At 42.4% G+C, this 21,715-nt stretch overlaps 1 protein-coding gene across 1 annotated transcript in view; it reads left to right on the top strand.

The window, feature by feature from the left end:
* Positions 1 to 4,492: 4,492 nt before the first annotated feature.
* Cysltr2 (cysteinyl leukotriene receptor 2) overlaps positions 4,493 to 21,715 on the top strand; it is a 29,229-nt gene continuing 12,006 nt past the window's right edge. The window contains exon 1 of the mRNA XM_070003186.1: positions 4,493 to 4,933. The gene's annotated coding sequence lies outside the window, so the exon portion shown is untranslated. The remainder of the gene's footprint in view (positions 4,934 to 21,715) is intronic.

Here is a 21,715-nt window from a genome sequence, read left to right as displayed (position 1 = left end):
TGCATACATATCTTAGCGTTCATTTCCCTAACATCACTTTATCTGACCTTTTCTGCTTGACTCAGACATATACTAGATATTGCAAATAGGGAAACCATGGGACCTATGTTTCTTTGGGCCTGGCTTACTTCACTTAATATAATTTTTTTCCAAGTCTTTCCATTTCCTAACAAATGGAGCAATGTCATTCTTTCTGATGGAGGCATAGAATTCCATTGTGTATATATACCACATTTTCTTGATCCATTTATCTACTGAAGGGCTGGAGGGGATGTGGACAGAAGGGAGCCTTACTTCATTGTTGGTGGGGGTGTAAACTTGTTCAACCACTTTGGAAAGTAGTATGGAGGTTCCTCAAAAGACTTCACATAGAGTTCCCCTATGACCCAGCAATCCCATTTTTGGGCATTTACCCAAATGTTTTACAAACAAGACCACACTAAAGCTACCAGCACGACTATGTTTATTGCAGCATTATTTACCATAGCTAAGATATGGAACTAAGCTGCTTTTTAAAACTACTCTTCTAGTTTTTCTGGTTTCCTGTTTCCAAGCTCCTCATGACTGAACAGGTTCCAGACAGAAGAGACTTTCTGTATACACCAGAGGAAGGAACCGCTAGACACTGACATGGCTGGAGGGTGGGAAATCAGATTCAGAGTGCCTCTTGGGCCATTGCCACTGCGGGGGAGGGGGGGGGAGGGAGGGAGGCCGGGGACAGCTCCCAGGCGGAGGCTCCTTCTCCCATGGAGGCTGTCCCTCCCCTCCAGGGTGGAGGCGGAGCACTAATTGCGCTCTGGTCTGTCATCAGCAGGAGCCTCAGGGCTCATTTGTGAGAAGCAAAGTAAATTATTTAGTCTGCGCGGTACCGAAGCGTCTCCGTGCTCAGGGCATCCCTAATGATTTGGATAAAATAATGTAATTTTCGGGCTCTGTGGAGTTCTGAAGTCTCTAGCCATTAAGGCCAATGCAAAGTGCTCTCTAGACATTAAGTGCAGGATCTGTTTCTTGGAATGGTTTTGGTTAGGGCCGCCTGAGAAATATGGTCCCTTCCCCATTGTTGCGCACAGTGGTCATTTCCCTTAGAAGTCCCAGGTATCTGGCCCATGTGGGGGCAGTGGGAAGCCCCGCCCCCAGGCGCTGAGGTCTTCACAGAGGCCACACCTCCTCCCCACCCTCTCCCTATACAGTCATCTCCGTAACTAGTCCCGTCCCTTTTTCCCTTGGCACCCTTGCCCTCTTGCCCTTAGCCTCTTACCCCATTTCTGCATGCCTCCAACTTGTGCAGGTCGGCAGTATGCTCTCCCCCCAAGAAACTCTTTTCTGCCTGAACCACGTGTTTCTTTTTGCTGAACTTTACAGTTTTCTTGGACTGTTACTTGAACATACCTGGTTTCAGAGCCACCCACTGCCCCCATCTTTAAGGATTCATTTAAACATCATAGTCATGCGAGCATTAAAGTCATGTAAGCCTTGTAGAAATGCTCCACAATGCTAAGATGCTAAGTGTTCTCTCTCTGTGTCTGTCTTCCCATCTCAGAAATGTAGGTTGCTTATCATTTAGATATTGTCAAAAAGGAACTAACACACAGGCACAGCAATATGAATAAAGAGATATGTGAGCCAAAGCATAGGTGTAGCTACTCAGGAGGTTGAGATCTAAGGATCAAAGTTTGAAGCTAGCCTGGGCAGGAAAAGTCTATGAAACTCTTATCTCCAATTAACCACTAAAATGCTGGAAGTAGAGGTGTGTCTCAAGTGGTAAAGCACCAGCCTAAAATGAAAAGCTCAGAGACAGGGCCTAGGCCAAGAGTTCAAGCCCCAGAAGCAGTGCACATACATACACACACAACACACACACTCACTCACTCACTCACTCACTATGTGTGAAGGGATTATTGTGGGCCTGGTATACATGGAAGGAAGACTTCTAGAAGCTGTTAAGACATTTGAATGTGCTGCCCTTCCTAAACCCAGGAGCTCATCAAAACAGCCTGTCCTTCACGTCTCACAGGCACTGGGATCTATTCTGATGTTTAAACCCGAGATAGTTCACAGAGATGGTAGAATTGCTGAGGGACCAAGCAGGGGAGCCTGAGGTGAACACAGCAGAGGCTACAGTGACCTGGACCACAGGGTCGGAGGTAGGGGTGTGTGTGTGTGTGTGTGTGTGTGTGTGTGTGTGTGTGTGTGTGTGTGTGTGTCTTTCCCAAAGCCATAAGGTCCCCCATTCTGGGGCCATGGCTAGCCAGGGGGCGGGATCTAGAGCCACAGAACATCCAGATGCCATCAGAAATACACTTTGCAGAGTTAATGGGGAGAAATGGCCTTTGGTCCTTTTCTTCCAACTTTCCATGTCCCACCTGTACCAACATGGTGGCCTGAGGTTCAGGGTACTGAAACACTTCACCCTGCCCCATAGAGAACAGCAGAGGGAGAGGCAAGGAAGAGAATTGAGGGCAAATAGAGCTGCTCAAGAATATCTCTCACTGGGAGAACTATCCAATGAAATAGTCTGACAGAAGTGTGTGTGTGTGTATGTGTGTGTGTGTGTGTGTGTGTGTGTGTGTGTTTCTGTCTGCCTATCTGTCTCTGTGTCTGTATGTCTTCACATAGGATGATATTTTGCGACTGACTTACCTCTTCCCTTCCTCTTCTTTTCCCCAATTTTCCCCATGCCTCAGTGTCTCAAATATTCCCAAATTTTCTGTTCAAGATGAATCATTGTCCTGTGTACAGATGGCAATAGAGGACAGATAGTACCCAACTCGAGCCATGTTTCCAGTACTACTTTTGGGTTATTTTTGGTTATTTTGGAAAAGGAGCCTTGAGGACTTTTCTGCCCCTTTGGGCTGTGAACGGTGATCCTCCAGACCTCCGCCTCTTGAGTAACTAAGAGTATAGCCATGAGCTGCCAGTGTCCAACTCAATTTTTCTATTTCTGCAAAAAAAAATTATTGAGATTTCAGTAGAGATTATACTGACTCTATGTATCATTTTGTATAGCATTGGTATCTTGGCAATATTTAATTCTTTCAATTTCTCAAATGAAAGAGTTAATGTATGTAATGGAAATGTATTTCCATTTATTTCTATCTTCCTTTAATTTATTTTAGCAATGTTTTGAAGCCTTTAGGGCAAATGTCTTTCAAATTCTTGGTTAAATCAGTTACTAAGTATTTTATTCTTTTTGATGTTTTGTGAATACAATAGTTTTTCCTTTTCCTTTTTTTCCTTTTTTGCTTGTATCAGGGCTTTAAATCAGAAGGTCCCCTATTCTCTCTGCTTGTTTGCTCACAGCTGGCACTCTATCACTTGAAAAAAATACATCCAGCCTGCCTTTTTGTTGTTGTTGTTGTTGTTGGTCATGGGACTTGAACTCTGGGCCTGGGTGCTGTCCCTCAGTCTTCAGCTCAAGGCTAGCACTCTACCACATTGAGCTACAATTCCACTTCTGGTTTTCTGGTAGTTTATTGGAGATAAGAGTCTCATGGACTTTACTGCCGGGGTTGGCTTTGAACAGTCTTCAGATCTCAGCCTCTAGAGGTGCAAGCCACTGGCACCGACTTAGCCTGCCTTTTTGCTAGTTTATTGGAGATAGAGTATGGGGAACATTTCTGTCCTGGACACCTTCTAACTGAGATCCTATGGATCTTAGCCTCAGAGTAGCTAAAATAATAGGTGTGAGCCATACCAGGCAAGCCTTGCTCTACCACAGCTTCAATCCCAGCCTATTACTGCAACTTTATATCCAAGAAACAATCAGGGTTTGAAGGATGAGGATGGTGAGAAATGGATACATCTGTGACATATTTTGTAGGTAAAAGGTCTTCAATGTGGGTTGTAGGAGGAAGAGAGTCGTTAAGGATGGCATCTAGTTAACTGGCTGAACTGGTACGATTGGCTTACATGGGGAAGATAGGAGAATGTAGACTTGGGACAGAAAGGAGCCATATTAAATTTGGGCCATATTAAATTTGGACCATATTAAATTTGGCAATGGTTGAGGATAGTGTAGAAATATATAAACAAGAGGAGAAGGATAGAAAGCAGTTAGAATACAGATCTTTTGGGGAAAGCTCACCTCTATAAATTTGGTGGAAAAGTAATTGACCGAAGGAGAGACAAAGGAGAAACCATGGAGGAATAAAGAACCAAGACCCTTTGCTCAGGCCAGATACACTGATGAGAAGAAAAGGAACCAGAATAAGAAGGAGAAAGTTTCAAGAGTGCACTCACGGTTAACTACGCAAACACCAGAAGAAGGAAGATGCGATCTAAGAAAAGACACCTTCCATGAGCAACAAGGAGAACAATAGTGCCGCACTCTTACTGAGAAGTTTCAGCAAGATGAGTAAGGCCTCTGCCTGAGAGAGGTAAGAAAGCAAGAGGCCAAGGGAGGAGAGGGCGGAAGTGGGGGTGGGGGCTCTCAGATAGCACCACAGCGCTGGATGAGCATGCTCAAGACTGGACAGATGTTAACTCTTCTCCCGGAAACAGAATCCATTTAAGAGAACTAAAAGCATATCATATCCTGTTGATCTCTTTGAAAGATGTTAATAAATACTCAAAAAGCCGGTCATTACAGAGGAGTTTACTTCCATGCTCTTTTTGTGAAGAAGCAGCCCCTACCAAGAAATCTTCCAAAGAAGGAAATCAGCACCAACCCCCATACCAACTAATGCTACAAAAAACTGACTAAAAGTTCCTTCTTTTCTTCCTGCTGGCTGACACTGTTCAGAACTATTATTGGCTGTTTCATTTTTCTTTTAAACGAGCAAGCTGAATGACTGGGAGGAGAAAGGCAGGAAAGAGAGAGAAAGACAGAGAGAGAGAGAGAGAGAGAGACAGAGAGAGACAGAGACAAAGACAAAGACAAAGAGACGGACACAGAGAAAGAAACTACAGAAGCCAGGAAGTACGGAACCTACAGGTGGGCATTTTCTTTTGTTCTTGTTGTTAATTTACTGTTAAGAATTACGTCTTGGTAATCACTCATTCAGAAATAATTTGTGAAAAGTAAATTCATTTTGTTCACCTATAACTTGTTTTCTGTTGTAATATCTTGTAATTTTAAAATGCAGAAGGAAGCAAAATCTACCACAGAGTCAGCCTTTATCGGCATTTTTTTGGGTATTTCCCTCTGTGTGTGTGTGTGTGTGTGTGTGTGTGTGTGTGTGTGTGTGTGTGTGTGTGCACGTGCATGTGTAAGTTTAATTGATTTTCATAGCTATATCTATACAGATGAGAGAGTTTATATCCATTTCTTCCGCTAACATCATATAGTACATCCATGTTGCTTGGGGTGCTTCATAATCACAATGTTAAATTGCTGTATAGTGTTACATTGAAATTTACTGTGCCTTACTCAAGCATGTTCTATTAGCATATTCTGCTTTTCCCATATCACACCTTCTCTACTAGTCATAGATTGGGTCATCTTATTCCATAAAATATATATGTTTCTTCCACTTAGAGCCTTGCTTTGTGGTAAGGGGCAATTCAATATGTGAATGCTCATTTTGGTGGGTTTGTTTGGAGTATGTAAGTGAGGTGCTGTCACCTGTTCCCCTTGGGACCTCCAAAGTATTTTTTACCTGTAGCTGTCCATTCAACCAGAATAACCTGACTCTGAGGAGATTGGCGGGGGTGGGGGGGTGGGGTGGGGGGGGGGAGGGGGCGAGGGGATCAGTTCAGTCTGTCATCTGCAGTGTTTGTTTTTATAAAGCCCCATGATTTTAACAAGTGATTGGCATAAAAACAGCTAACCTTGAGTATTAGAAATATTTCCTTGTCTCTGGTGCATATCTGAGAACCATGTGTATTAAGAAAAAAGGGAATATAGCTTGTCAGGCTAAACTTCTCTTTTAATACTATATAAATAATGCAAATTATAGAGCTGATTTGTGGGATCCATAAGACTTGTAGCAATTTCTGTCATCTACCACAACCACTTATACTCTTAAGATGAAAATCTACTTGAGAGCAATTTGCTAATGCATTAAGAAGGTAGATTTGAAACCAGGCACAGTGGCTCACATCTATAATACTAGCTATTCAGGAGTCTGAGATCTCAGGATTATGGTTCAAAGCCAACTCTGGAGGAAAGTCTGTGAGACTCTTATTTCCAGTTAATCACCAAAATGCCAGAAAAGGAGCTATTTAGCTCAAGTGATAGAGTGCTAGCCTTGAGCAAAAACTTTCAGAGACAGCACCCAGGCCCTGAGTTGAAGTTCTAGGACTGGCACAAAAAAAGAAAAAAAGAAAGAAAGCAAGAAAGAAAGAAAGAAAGAAAGTAGATTTTCTAAAGCTTGAGAAGTTAGAACCCAGAGAAGTTGAAATTCTAAATATATCAAAAGGAAGCACAGTATGTGTTAGTAATTACCAAGGTACTTAGATTTCCTTTTTCTTACAAATTTTTCAAGATCCATCAGGAAATGGGTGTTTAATAGATGACCAATCCAAAGACTCCATGGGAACAGCATAGATGGCTGGTAGTACCCAGAGGCAGGGCTGACCCAGGCTGTCCAAGAGTGCTGTACATGACACTAACCTTCCTTGGACCCCTGTCCTCATAAGGAAAGTGGCCAAGTTTATATTGAGGCTGTATTCTGCATTCTCTTCTCATTAATTGAGAGCAAATAAAAGACAGGCAAATCAGATTGATACATCTGCCTGTAGCATCTAGTGCTTTGATTCAACCAAGCTTGATGACTATTACCTCAATTAAATTTCTTCTCATTTTCATTTACTGGAGAAGAGCAACTGTTTAATATTATTGGTGAATATAAACATTTGGGTAATACCTTTTAATTTTATCTTTTGCCTGTATTAGGTTTAAACTCAGAGCTGCATGCTTAGCAAGCATAGCACTATACCCCTTAAGCCATGCCACTAGCCTAGATTTTTTTTTTTCTGATTATTTTGGAAATGGAGTCCCAGGAATTTTCCTACTTGGGCAAGCTTTACTCTGTGATCCTTAGGATCTGAAGCTCATGAAAAGCTAGGATCACAGGTATGAGCCACTGGCTAATTTATTATTTATTTACCAACATCCATTCATTTGACTGATGCAATGGCCTTAAGCTCTGAAAAGTGTAATTCTTATTTTAAAGGGAACAAAGATAAAGCACAGAAAACATAGGATATTTACCAAGGTAGAATCAGTACTGGCCCAATCAGATTGAGCCCAGAGACCTAGTCTTCCTTACAACTTCAATAATAGCTATCCCATGAAACTGATTAAACAAATGTTGTTAGGTCTATATGTAATCTTTAGTCAGTCAAATGTGGACACTGATGTTTGTTACTTGGCAAAGAAAGATGGCCATGACACAGTGAAGAGAAAAAAGCAGCATACAAAACAAAAATCTACAACCATTTTTATCTAACAATAATTGTGTGTATTTGCAGGGAGAAGTAAGGAAACATACATTAAGTTTAGGTATATTTGGTTGGCAAAATCAATCATTTAGATTTTATTCACCTATATTAACTTATTATTTATCACTTATTTATTTACATATTTATTCCTCTTACCCCAAACACACTACTATTCTCATACAAATACATACAAATATATATACATATATATACAAATACATACAAATATATATATAATATATATAATATATATAATATATATATAATATATAGTTATACTATATGTACATATAGTTAAGTAGAATTGTTCAAATCTTTCTGGTTAATTTTTCTCTGGGTTCCAAGTCCTTTCATGTGACCAAAAAGAAGCCTCCTATTTCATTCCCTAAGTTTTGCACATTATTAACACATTGAATTGTGATTAGTAGCTAGCACTGGCTTAGCACTTAACATGTGTCAGGAACTGCACTAATTTTGTCATAGACAGCTTCTATATCAATTCTCATTTTAATCCTCCCTTGACAAACAAGAGTTTTAAAACCCAGAAGGGTGAACTAATAAGTGTGACAAAAGGCAGATCTGAGACTTGAGCCCAGTTCCCCTCTAGCCTAAAATCTCATGCTTTCATTAATTACACCATCCTGCCTTCCTGTCCACCTGCAATCTGGGAGGAACTAGTCAAAATTTCCCGAAGCATGGTTAGTACGTGAGTATTGCACACTCAGGATTCCTCCTGCGTTTTCAGTTTGCTCTGTGCAGCAATCCTGGGAGATGTGCCAGTCTCCTAAAGCTAAGTCTTTCCTAAAGGTAAGTACCTTCTAAGCATTGTGTCATTATCTCTAAAACTCTGGCTAATGCTCTGGCCATGCTGGGAAATGCAGAGGAAAAGCGAGCATTTTTGCTGTGGTAGCACAGCTTTGCTGCAGAGCTTTTTCAAATCCTCTTTAGAAACCCCTAGTGCTGTCTGTGTGTCTCTCTCAGGGCCCTGACTACTTCCTTCCTTCTGTTAGAGTTACTTATGAACTGTCTCATCAGTTCTATTGGGCCAGGAGTTTCTGAAGGTAGAGTCCTTGCATCACACTCAGGACATGAAATCCACTAAGGAAAAAACATGTAAATAAATCTACTGGGGGAAAAATGTGCAAGTAAATCAGTGCACCAACAAACATGTGGGCTTTCAGTTACATATCATATTTATCTCTGTTGAGTTTTATCTAACCTCTTTCTATTGATCCATGCCTGGGAAAAATATTAGTTTTGACAATATTTAAGGAAATCCTCTGCTACTGGACTGAAGGCTTGGAAGACCTGTGGCCTGGCTCTTTTGACAGTCTGGTTGTTGAGGGCCCCACAATAAAGGCCTGAGTAATAAATTGAATGCCAAAACTTCTGAACTTGAAAAAGTCCTCGGGAAAAGTCTGGGCTAGACAAAAAACCTTTTGCATTTATAAAGTTCAAAGTCCTCTAAGGAGGGAGATCTCAAAGAAGCAGGAGAATGAGAGCCCGGGAAGACCAAGAAAGGAAGAGAGAGGAGAGAGAGGAAGAGGAGAAACTGTTCTAGAACTCTAAAGATGAGTATACTAGGAATATTCTCAGTCCACCATTGTTCCTCCTAGCATACATAATTAAAACAAGATTAGTTTATTTTAATCTTGAGAAAAATATTATTTCTCACACTTCTCCTGAGAGCCTGTAGACACCAGAAACTATTGTATAAGGACTTTCTGAAGGCTTCATAGATTCTTTAAAGTTCAGTTGATTTTATTTCAAAACTTGTTTCAACAGTAACTCTGCTCTCTGGTAACTTCTCTGAGAGATTTGAAGGTGACTGCCCTTGTTAGTTATAATAGGCACAAATCCCTTGTTAGCTTGTGGGCACAGAATTAGAAAAACAATTTGCCACCTTGCTTCCCTTCAAGATATAGGCAACACTGCCTTCTACCAAGTGGAGAACAGAGGATTGTTTGGGTTCCTTCTGAGTCTGGCTCCTGCCTGTCTTTGAGCTTGGTATTCCTGTTCCTAAAACTTAGATTTGAATTTCAGAGACAGAAAGTTTTTTCCCCCCAAAGGAAAGCATATCAACAGCTTTATTTAAAAAACCCAGAATATATTTATCATGAAACCTAAAATGAGTATCTTGTTCTTGGAGGCTGGTTGGTGTCCTCTCATACATGTGGATGCCAAACCTCTGCAAGGCCTCAACTCTCCCTCCCCGTTTTCCTGGGAATCAATAGCAATCTGAGAGCTGTTTTCTCTTAAAGCAACATAAGCATGAATCCAATTACAAAAAGATTCCAGTTTTAAGGGCATGGTTATCTACAAATGTGTCCATCATTCATAGGCTCCTTTTTGCACAGGAAAAAAAGAATCTCAGGAAAGGAATATCAGTGAAAAATGTGAGAATAGACCAATAAAGATTATTGAGGAAAAAGTTGGTCAGCAAGATACAAAGGCTTGCACCAATAATCTTAGCTACTCAGGAGCCTGAGCTCTGAGGATTGTGCTTCAAATCAAGTCAGGCCAGAAAATCTGTGAGACTCTATCTCCAATTAACCACCAAAAAGCTGGATGTAGTGCTGTGGCTCAGTACTAGTGTTGCATGAAAAAGCTTAGAGACAGTGTCAAGGTACTGAGTTCAAGCCCCCAGTATCAGTGTGTGTGTGTGTGTGTGTGTGTGTGTGTTTGTGTGTGTGTGAGCGCACACATATCCACAGCAGCTACTGTTAAGGTCAGTCCCAAGGGTATACCTATGAAATCTCACATTTTGATTCATACTTTCTAACCTTTTTCTTTCTTTCTCATGCTGCTCTTTACCTTAATAGCAGCTCTGGTGATACACATCTTGGCGTGTCTCTTCTTCTGTCTTTCAATGCACAGCTTATTTGTGGTCTAGATATTATATTACATATGTTCGCCCATCTGGGCTAAGTTCTCCTTTTTGTGGAAGGAGGCCACATCCTTTGTATGGTGTACATCAGTACTACATACAAACTGGCCCAACTGTCAAGGTTTCAAGAAGGCCTGGTAGTCTTAGGCAGAGTTCAGACAAGGACGGTTTCTCCTAGTAATTCTCATGGGCTAGAGAAAGCACTTGAGAGGGAAGGAAGAATGTATAACTAAAGGGCACCTGAGAAGCAGTAGCTAAGAGACATCACTTTGAAGCTGATAATTCAACCATGATGATTTGCAGAAAAATTTCTAATTAGAAACCTTAGAATTATACCATAGAGTGTGCTTGGTCCTTAGAGCTAAAATAAGATGCCAAGATGATGAACTTTAGAAGTTATTTGTGAAGGGAGGCTATTGCGTTTTCTCTTAGCATTCTGGAATTTGGCCAGGAGAAAGGTCAGATAGATGAATCAATAGCTAGCACTTTTGAATATTTCAACTGCACCCCCAATCCTGGTGGATTTCTGAGGAATCTAGAGATGGTAAAGGGTAGATGCAAATTTCTACTTATGGAAGAACCAAGATTGGACAATTACAGGAAAGAAATTCCTTGGTGTACTTGACACTCCACAGGGATCCCAGTCATTGTGATAATTGCACATTACCCACCCCCCCATCCTTTCCATAAGGACTCACCCTGCTCTTCCTCAATGAAAAGTAGACTGGGTTCAAAAAGACTTGAACCCATCAAGCCATAGAACTCCATGAACAAGGCCTGAAATTCCTGATGAGCTCCAGGGCTAATGAAGACAAGTTAGGTAGGTTGGAACCCAAGAGAAGAGAAGATGAACTTTGAGACTTCCAAATGTGGCATATGAACTAACAGAGCTCTGAACAAGAGGGAGAAAATAAGACTCCAAAATTCTGTACAGGTCCTCTGGGGAAACTTCAACCTTCCCATAGTGGGGAAAGACCAGACCCCTGTCCCCTGTCTTTCTGACAAGGCCCTCCATTCTCAGAACTATTGTGAATCTTAGCCATAAAGAGAAAGGAAATTGGAGAATTCCCTCTCTAGGGTTTTCAGTACCATAAATGCTTAGTTAATGAGCATTGGTTACAGCAGATCTGCCAGCAAACCTTTCCTCACTGAGCCAAGAGGCTGACTTCCTGTTTATGCAGTGTGCAGAAGTAAATGACATTCAGTGAGCAAAGGGTCAGAAGCTTAGTGGCCTATAAAGTGGTTTGCTCTTTGAGAATCGTTGAGGCTTTTTTCCCCCAAGTCCTGGGGCTTGAACTCAGGGCTCCCGCACTGTCCCTGAGCTACTTTGCTCAAGGCTAGTACTCTACCACATGAGCCACAGCACCACTACCAGCTCTTTCTGTTTATGTGGTGCTGAGGAATGAAACCCAGGGCTTCATGCATACTAAGCAAGTACTCTACCACTAAGCCACATTCCCAGCCCCTCTTTGAGGCATTTTGAGGGTAACAACTTAGAGGAAGAATCAAAACAGCAAAATTCTCCAAGGTGCTGAGTCCATAAAAACAGGCCTGTGGGGTTCACTACCTTCCTCTACTCTGAAAGCCCAGAGACCAGCTTAGTTCCTCATTCCAAAGAAGTAGCAATCTCCGTTGTTTCTGCCTATGATTCTGTTTTGATCTCCAAGAACTTAATTTACTTTAAGCATTTGGGGAAAAAAATTGAAAATATAAGCCCATTTCTGGTAGGTCAGAAAGCTCTATCTATCAAGCTTTTCTTTTCTTTTTTCTTTTTTTTGGGGGGGGAGGGTCCGGTCATAGGGCCTGAACTCTGGGCCTGTGCGCTGTCCCTCAGCTCTTCAGCTCAAGGCTAGCGCTCTACCACTTGAGCCACAGCACCACTTCCAGCTTTTTTCTTCTTTGCGCTTATGTGGTGCTGAGGAATTGAACCCAGGGCCTCAAGCATGTAAGGCCAAGTGTTCTACCACTGAGCCAAGCTTCCCAGCCCCAAGCTTTGCTTTTCTAATGTCACTTTGGGGTGGTTTGGATATCAAGAATAGACCCTCTGTGATACTTCTCTATTTGAGGGGAAGGCTGTGTTGGTTTGAGTAAGAAATGACTCCCACAGGCACAAGTGTCATACCCTTGGTCTCCAGCTGGTGGCAAAGTTTGGAGGGGGCTGTGGAACTTTAAGGAGCAGGGGACTAGCTGGAAGAAGTAGGTTACTGAAGGTGTGTCCCAGGAAGTTTCTTGTCCCTGGCCCCTTCCTGTCTCATTCTGCTTCCTGTCTACCATGAAAAAACTATTCAGTGACAAGCTCCTGCTGCCATAGTGTTCTGTTCAAATGTATGGGGCCAAGAATCCATAGAATGAACCCTGTAAAATCTCCTTCCCCCTTTTTTTGGTGTCAGTCCTGAAGCTTGAACTGAGGCACTGTCCCTGAGTTTATTTTTGCTTAAGGCTAGTGCTCTACCATTTGAGCCACAGCTTGACTTCCAACTTTTTTGGTGGTTAATTGGAAAGAGTTTCACAGACTTCCCTGCTTGGGGTGACTTTGAATCTCAGTCTTCAGACCTCAGCTTCCTGAGTAGACCCACCAGTAACTGGAAAGTCTTCCCTCTTATATTTTAAAAAAAATTTTTATTGTGAAAATACCATACGGAGGGGTTACAATTACATGAGCAAGGTAATGAGTACATTTCTTATCAAGTATTGTTGCCTCCTCCTTTGTTTCCCTTTCCCATCCCTCCCCAGCCACCTTAGCTCAGTGCCCTAGGGTCTCTTGGGTTTTGTACTGTGGAACTGACACTTCTAGAAAGTTGCATTCTTTCTGAACAACTTCAGGGAACTAATTTTAGCATCCTTTGCAATAAAAACAGCTGGTACTTAATGTGGATCTTTCTCTGGTGTTTTATGTGGTCCAGACTTTGGTCTAAGTGCCATTCACATTGCCTCATTGCATCTTTCCAACAACACTGTGAAGTAAATATTATTATCCTGTTCCCCATTTCACTGGAAAGGAACTGAGGCTCAAGGCTTAGATCTAGAAAGTGAAAGGACCAGGATTCAAACCCCAAGTCTGTGTTCTTTCCTGTTCCTCTCAAACTGTTCCTATGCTGCTGAGAGCAACTAATGTCCTTCCTTCCACCACAGTTTAACATAAAATTATCTCTCAACCAAAGCCCTGAGAAAATCTTATCTCCTTAGTATTTTTCCTAAGTCCTAAATTTGAGGTTTAATAGTAGCATCATTGATTGCTCGCCCTGAATGAGGAAGCATTTATTCATTGTGCCATTTACAGATGAAGAAACTGAGGCACAGATGATAAATGATGTGCCTAAGACCACACAGCTAGCACATGGCAGATTTGGCTCCATTGCCTTCCACCAACTCCCTCCTCTGAATAATTCTATGAATTATAAAGAGAATATTTTTGAGGTTTTTTGTTTTTTGTTGGTCATGGAGCTTGAACTCTGGGCATAGGCTCTGTCCCTGTGCTCTTCAGCTCAAGGCGAGCGTTCTACCTCTTGAGCCACAGCGCCACTTCCGGTTTTCTAGTGGTTTATTGGATATCAGAGTCTCATGGACTTTTCTGCCTGGAGTTGGCTTTGAACCATGATTCTCAGATCTCAGCCTCCTGAGTAGCTAGGATTACAGGCGTGAGCCACTGGCGCTCAGCTGTAAAAAGAATATTTTATTGGAAGCTTCATGATAAGAGTATTTTATGGGCAGTTCTATTTTTGCTCAGCCTCATTCATCTCAGGGCCAAAGTGATGGGACCAAGTGACTGTGGACTGAAAACTGTGAAATTGTGAGTCAAAATCAAACAGTCCTCTCTTACATTGTTTTGGTCAGGTGTTTTAACACATCGATGGAAAGTGACTAATATAGCAGGGCAGGTATGTTGTGTAGATTAGGAAAAGGAAGATGAAAAAGAAAGGATAACACTCTACTTATTGATTTAGGGAGTTCAGGTGTAAAGAAACAAAAAGAAATGAGACAGAATTTGAGCAGGTCTTAGGATGAGATGGTGGGGAGGAAATTTACATTAGCTTGACTGATTCTATGCAGAGCACACATATTTTCTCCAAACGATTCTAAGGCTGTGGCTTTACTGACTTTGTTTTGAAGCATGGAGAACCAAGCTTGCATAGTTAGGAAGTGGGAGGGTTGGGAGTCAAACCTGTTCTGTTGGGGTTCGTATAGTACTTAGAGTACTTCCCCCTATCTGCGGTTTCAGGTTAACACTGATCAACCATGGCTCTAAACTGTTAATGGAAATTTCCAGAAATTATTCATACATTTGAAATTCTGCACTGTTATGAGCAGCATGATGAAATCTCACACCACCACCCTCTGTAATGTCCAGGTGATGAATCATCCCTTTATGAAGCGTATCTGTGCTGTATAGACTGCTTGCCTGTTAGTCTACTTTAGTAGCTGCCTCTGTGATCAGATTAACAGTCTTGATACTGATACAGCAGTGCTTCTGTCCAACTAGTTCTTTTTTTAAACTTAATAGTAGTCCTAGAGTGTGCGGTGGCAGACACCTGGAATACTAGCACTCAGGAGGCTGAGGCAGGAGGAACCTGAGTTAAAGACCAGCCTGGGATAGATAATGAAACTTTGTTACAACAAATAATGTGTAATGATAATGGCCTCAGAGTAGAAGAGGAGTGATGCACAAGAGATACTGGCAGAAAACGGGAAGGATGGGTGAATTCTGATGCTACATGGCAATGCTGCAAGGCAAACGGGAGGAAATAGTACGCATTGGGTGTGGTACTCACCAACCACAGTTTTGTAACCAAGCATTCCAAACCACATGTCAGATCTATCCACTCTAATATATCGTATAAAGGGACAAGTTTGTGGTGGAGGTCAGAAAAAGATTTATTCCATGGTGTAGGCACGTCATGTGAAGAGGCCAAGTAATTAGCAGTCTGGCTCATCTTTCGGGTAAAGATAAGAGCTTTAAGTTTCAATAGGAGAAACACTGGGGCAGAGAGATAAGACAAGTACACAGTACACATAGTCCAGCAGTCCTAGGCAAAGTATGGTCTGGCTATCATTATCTCAGCTCTGGCTCTGTAGGGGTTCCAGAGGAGTTGTCATTGCTGTTATCACTTGAAGGGAGTGCTCTGGTTCCCAGGAGGTGACAAATCCTGTCTCAGCATGCAGAGGTATCATTGGACAGAGGTATCACTGTCCTCCGCGGGGATGGTCTGCTCTGGGAGGCGCTGCAGCAGCTTTGCTTGGAAGTGGCCTTGCTCCTTTGTGATAATAATGGTGATATCCATCAGTCCTGTCCTTCCTGGAACTCGCTTTAGTTGCAGGGCCATGAGACACTGGAAGCAGGAGGCCAAGCTTTTCCCCTGCTGGTAGTTATTCTTTGGACACATGCAGGCCCAAGTGTCAACAGTTGGTGCTTTTCAGCAAACACAGTTTCTAAGTACCTGTTTGAAGCAGCCATTGGGCAGCTTGGAATATATATATATATATATATATATATATATATATATATATATATATATATATTTTTTTTTTTTTTTTTTTTTTTGGGTCCGGTCATGGGGCCTGAAGTCTGGGCCTGGGCGCTGTCCCTCAGCTCTTCAACTCAAAGCTAGCGCTCTACCACTTGAGCCACAGTGCCACTTCTGGCTTTTTTCTTTTTTCTTATGTGGTGCTGAGGAATCGAACCCAGGGCCTCATGCATGCAAGGCAAGCACTCTACCACTGAGCCACCTTCCCAGCCCGGAATATATTCTTCATGGATAAGAATCGACTCCCCATACGTTCTACTAGAACATGGTTCTTGTGTAGGAAGTTTGAAGAGAGAAGTATACTATTAAAAACATGTGAAGGAGATGATCTATAGGAGTGAAAAATCAAGAGTAAGAATCAAGGTGTCTCCACAGGGAAAAAGGAGCAGGCATACATCGCTCTGTTTGGAACTTTTCTCAGTAGCACACCCTTTGCAGCAGCCACAGAACTTGAGACTATCCTCTCCTCTTTGTGGTTACTTTCTCAACTGCTACTCTTTATCAGCTTTTTGCCACTGGGCTTCCACTGGGCAGCTCAGATCACTGATAATCATCTCTTGCTCTTCATCCCAATCTATCACTCCTTCTGCCTTAAAGCTGTTTTCCATTTGCCCACATGGCCTTGCATTCTTCATTCACCTTTTACCTTTGAGCCTGTGGCTGGCCTTTCTCCATCTCCTTTCCAGCTTCCCTGTTCTCTCCTTAATTGTTGATGCTTCCCATTTTTGCAGCCCTGTGTGAACTCACCCATTCTCTGTCTTCAGCTTCTACCTGGGGCTGATGGTCCCAGACTCATCAGGTTAACCCAGCTCCTCATATCTGTTTACAATGGGACATTACTATTTGCTTGTCACATAAACACTTCAAATTCCAAATGCCCCAAATGAAACTCCTCATCTCATTGTTTTAATTTTGCTATCTATCTATCTATCTATCTATCTATCTATCTATCTATCTATCTATCTATCTATCTATCTATCTAATCTATTTTGAGTGTCATTCCTAGGGCTTGAACTCAGGGCTGAAGTACTGTTCCTGAGCTTCTTTGTTCATGGCTACCACTCTACCACTTGAGCCACACTTCCACTTTAGCTTTTTTGCTGATTAATTGGAGTGAGTGCAGTGCATTTGTCCCTGTTCTCTCTTTTATAGTGTAAATAATACATCTATTATTATATATAATATATTATATCATTGGAGATAAGAAGTCTAATGGATTTTCCTGCCCTGGATGGCTTCAGACCAGAATCCTCAGATTGCAGCCTCTTGTGTAGCTAAGATTTACAGATGTGAGGCACCAGCACCTGGCCTTCTCCCTTGTTTTGTGGTGCACTCATTTAGAGTTTATGAATTGAAGTACAGTGAGCTGCTAGAAGAAATGCACTTTCCAAGAGCCCTTGGGCAGGGAAGACTGAGCAGTTTTAAATGAGGAGCAATGAAGAGGGTCTAATGCACTTGGTCAGTGAAGGGTTCTGATAATAGTTTTCCAGGAAGATTTCCTTTTTCTTCCTTTCTTTTTAAAAATGAAACTTCATCTTTAGTAAAACTGCTACAGAGAGAACATGAAGTTATATATTTTAGTTACTGAAAATTGAAATTTATTGTTCAGCCAGTTGCTGGTGGCTCACACCTGTAATCCTAGCTACTCAGGAAGAAGCTGAGGTCTGGGGATTGAGGTGAGAAGCTGGTCTGGGCATAAAAGTCCATAAGACTCTTAAAATTAAAAAAAATTGTTAGGATAAAATTAATGTATAGAGGGTCTGTGAGAGATTTTTATCTCCAGTTAACTACCCAAAAGCTGGAAGTGGAGTTGTGGCTCAAGTGATAGAGCACTAGCCTTGAGCAAACTAAGCTCAGGGATAGCACCCAGTACCAGGAGGATTTTCACTGTGGGAGTCAGTAGTTCCAGAGGAAGGGGCCAAGCAGAAGGCTAGGAATGGTAGCTAGCAGCAACAAGAGAGGCATTGTAGGTATATTGATTGTCCCCTTCTGACAGCCCTCTTCTGCAGGGCTGCTCTGCACAAAAAAATCCCATCATAAATTTCTTGTAAAGATGATGTGTATCACACCCACCTCTGTTCTTCAAAAGGCTACCTGCTCTTTAGCAGTTCACCGCATTAGAGCAGCTGGCTACTAGCATGTTGCTCACTGATGTTCTGCATCAGTGTGTTGCTGTCTGTGTCTGAGGCAATGTGTTGAGCATGTTGGTTCTTCCAGGACTCTGTGGACAGGACACAGGTCCACATGGAAAGGCTGAAAGTGGGCATACCTGTGCGTATAAGGTCACTGTTAAGGAAAGGGGCCGTCTGGGGCTGAAGAAGATCCCAAGCCAAGACAAAAACAATCCCATGAGAATGCATCCAAACATAGTCTTCCTAAGAATAGATAAAAATAACTTCTGAGAAGTTTTGAATAGTGCCAACATTCACGTAGGCTCATTCATATTCATCAGCGTGTAGCTGGTCATGTAGCATGTTGGGTTTTCTTTAGAACTCAGACATGGAATCTCCATCCTCAATGGCTGTTCCCAGTTGGTTCTTTGTTAACTACTGAAGCTCTTTTCTGAGCTTCATCTCACAACAGTCAGAGCCATACATGCTCATAACTTCTTCCACTGGGGCAGTGGGAATTTTGCAGCCAGATAATTTCCCAGTTTTTCTTGAATTTCTCTCTTCATAGATTTCTCCTGAAAGGTATAGCCACATCTAGCAAGTAGGGTTTTCTTTTTACAAATTTAATGAATTGATTAATTAATTTTTTTAGTGCCAGTCCTGGGGCTTGAACTCAGGGTGCTGTCCTTAACCTTTTGTGCTCAAGGATAATGCTCTATTATTGGAGCCACAGCTGTACTTCCAGCTTTTTGGAGGTTAACTACAGATAAAAGTCTCATGGACTTTCCTGCCCAGGCTGGCTTCAAACTTGATCCTCACAACTCAGCCTCCTGAGTAGCTAGGATTACAAGCCTGAGCTGTCAGCTCATAAAAATAATAAATTAATAATTTTATTATTAAGCAGTTTTAGAAAGAGGTTATAATTCCCTGTCAGGTTATAAGTACAATGCATCTTGATCAGTACTACTCCTTTCACTGGTCTCCTCCACGTTTCCCTTTTTCATCCCTACTCTCAAGTTACATAGTTCATTTTTTATAATATACAATGACCACTTCTCTTTTCTACTTTTTTGATAGTCTAATGAAAGGCTGGAGTGCAGTAATCAAATATATTTTACATGGGTGGGAAAGAACAATGGGAATATTTAGAAAGTTTATCAAGAGAAAATGTCTAGCTAAATGGAATTTAGCTAGCTAATGGAATGTGCACTAGCCCTTCTTTTCAATGCCCAGTCCTCCCACCCCAGTGGCTTTCAGCTACATGATATTTCTAAGAAACATGATTGTGTATTTTTTTTTGATTGCGTATTTTCTTTCCTTAGTTTTTCAGGGAATAAGATGCTCTTGATATCCTGCCCCCAGCTTCTGGGCTATCCCATCTGGGGCAGCCTGACAGTCACTGATCACATTGACTCCATCTCACCCCTAGCCAGCCCCTATGGGGCTTATGGATTTCATTGAGAAGGGAAGCTTGTGGGAGGGGGAGGGGGGATGGGGCAGTCAGGACCCATCCCTGGACTCTTTCCTCACAAGGGTGTGGCAAGACTTCCAACACTCTGTCTGTTGCAGATGCTGGAGGAAAGTCTCTTATTACAGGCAGGGTAAGATATTCAATAGACAATGGTCTTCGGAAATGATGGTAGTAGGGGACTCAGAAAGGAGTTTCATGGAGCAGGTAGACCCTCAAAAGACCTGGCCACAGGAACTCCTCATGCTGTGGGGAAGAAGGTAGTACTTCTGGGAAGATCAGTCTATAAAGCAGTCCACAATGGTAGCAGAGGACTTTGTCATACTAGGGTTTGAACTTAGGACCTTTTGCTTGCTAAGCAGGTGCACTACCATGTGAGCCATGCTTCCAGCCTCAGCAGAAGACTTTGGAACTGAGAGAGGCTTGGTTAGGGCAAGCAGGTTCTGAGTTTTTTTTTTAATTTTTAAATTTTTTTTGGGTCCAGTCATGGGCCTGAACTCTGGCCTGGGTGCTGTCCCTCAGCTCTTTAGCTAAAGGCTAGCACTTTACCATTTGAGCCACAGCACCACTTCTGGCTTTTTTTCCTGTTTATGTGGTGCTGAGGAATCGAACCCAGGGCCTCATGCATGCAAAGCAAGTGCTCTACCACTGAGCCATCTTCCCAGCCCCGGTTCTGAGTTTTAGAGTGCACAAGCCAACCCTAGACAAAGCCTTGAGCACAGAGTCTGACCAGGGCTTCTGGAATAGGCGTGCGTATTCTTTAATGAGTTGGGAGCCAAATATCTGGAGTAAGAGAGAAGCCTAATTGTAGAATTGAGGCACTGGGTCAGGATGAGATCAACAGCAAGGGTAACAACGAGTCCCAGCCTTCCTCTTCCTGGGGTTGGAGTTGGTTCCAGGCCCCACAGGGGCTGGCTAAGAGTGGCATGGAGTCAATGTCATCTGTGACTGTCAGCCTGTCCCAGTTATAGGGAGGGGATAACCATAGAAGCCAAGGGCAGGATATCCGTTCCTTCACTTGTGTAACCTACCAACCTCTCCACAAAATAGATGCTTTGTATCCCTGCTGTGGTTAGAATTCTGTCCCCCTAAATAGTTGAAGACCTAACCCCAGGTACATTTGAAGGTGGATTTATTTGAAAAGAGAATTAAATGATTTGGACTATAAATGAATTTTCTGAATATTTGGAAATATATAATTTTTTGGGGGGTCTGGGTGTGGGGCCTGAACTCTGGGCCTGGGTGCTGTCCCTCAGCTCTTCAGCTCAAGGCTAGTGCTCTACCACTTGAGCCACAGCGCCACTTCTGGCTTTTTTCTTTTTTCTTATGTGGTGCTGAGGAATCAAACCCAGGGCCTCATGCATGCAAGGCAAGCACTCTACCACTGAGCCACCTTCCCAGCCCTGGGAATATATAATTTAAGATGAGATCATAATAGGTAAGGTATGCCCTAAAGAAGACAACACACACACACACACACACACACACACACACACACACACAAACACACACACACACACACACACACACACACACACACACACACACACACACAACTGGAAAAAAAGACGAGACTGGAGTGATGTGACTGACAGCCAAGGGTGCCAGGGGCTGCTGGTAACTACCAGAAGCCCTTGAGAGAAGATGTGTGAGAGGCATATTCCTTCTTGCATTTAAAGAAAGTGATCCTGCTGCTGACAACTTGATTTCTGATTTGGAGCCCTCAGAACTTTTTTTTTTTTTTTGGGGGGTCTGGTCGTGAGGCCTGTACTCTGGGCCTGGGCACTGTCCTTCAGCTCTTCAGCTCAAGGCTAACGCTCTACCACTTGAGCCACAGCGCCACTTCCGGCTTTTTTCTTTTTGCTTATGTGGTGCTGAGGAATCGAACCCAGGGCCTCAGGCATGCAAGGCAAGCGCTCTACCACTGAGCCACCTTCCCAGCCCCGCCCTCAGAACTCTTAAGAGTACAGAATTCTATTGTTCTAAGTCACCCATTTGGAGTGTTTTCCTAAAGTATCCCTAAGGACTTCGGACAATCTCCATGTCTTCGAATTAAGTAAGAAATGCCCAGAAATGCTAATTCCTACCCCCTCCAACAGTAAGTGCTTTAAGCTCTCTGACTCCAAAAAGCATCACCCCACGTTTCTCTACTCTCTTCCTGGTTGATCTAGTGCACTAGGAATAGGGTGGAATTCCTTTCTTTTCTGTCAAATAGTATTCTGGATAAATTCCTAAGTCACAGCATGTAGAACATTAGTCTGGGAGATGTTAAAATGTGCTAACGTGCAAAAACAAAATGTCATAGTCAAAAAGTGGAGAGAAATTCTGCCTCAATTCTGCCTAA

This window comes from Dipodomys merriami, unplaced genomic scaffold (assembly GCF_024711535.1).
Source record: "Dipodomys merriami isolate MVZ:Mamm:240054 unplaced genomic scaffold, mDipMer1.0.p SCAF_6, whole genome shotgun sequence".
Classification (NCBI taxonomy): Eukaryota; Metazoa; Chordata; class Mammalia; order Rodentia; family Heteromyidae; genus Dipodomys; species Dipodomys merriami.
The sequence above is the reverse complement of the archived record's forward strand: the minus strand, read 5'-3'. Positions and strand labels throughout refer to the sequence as shown.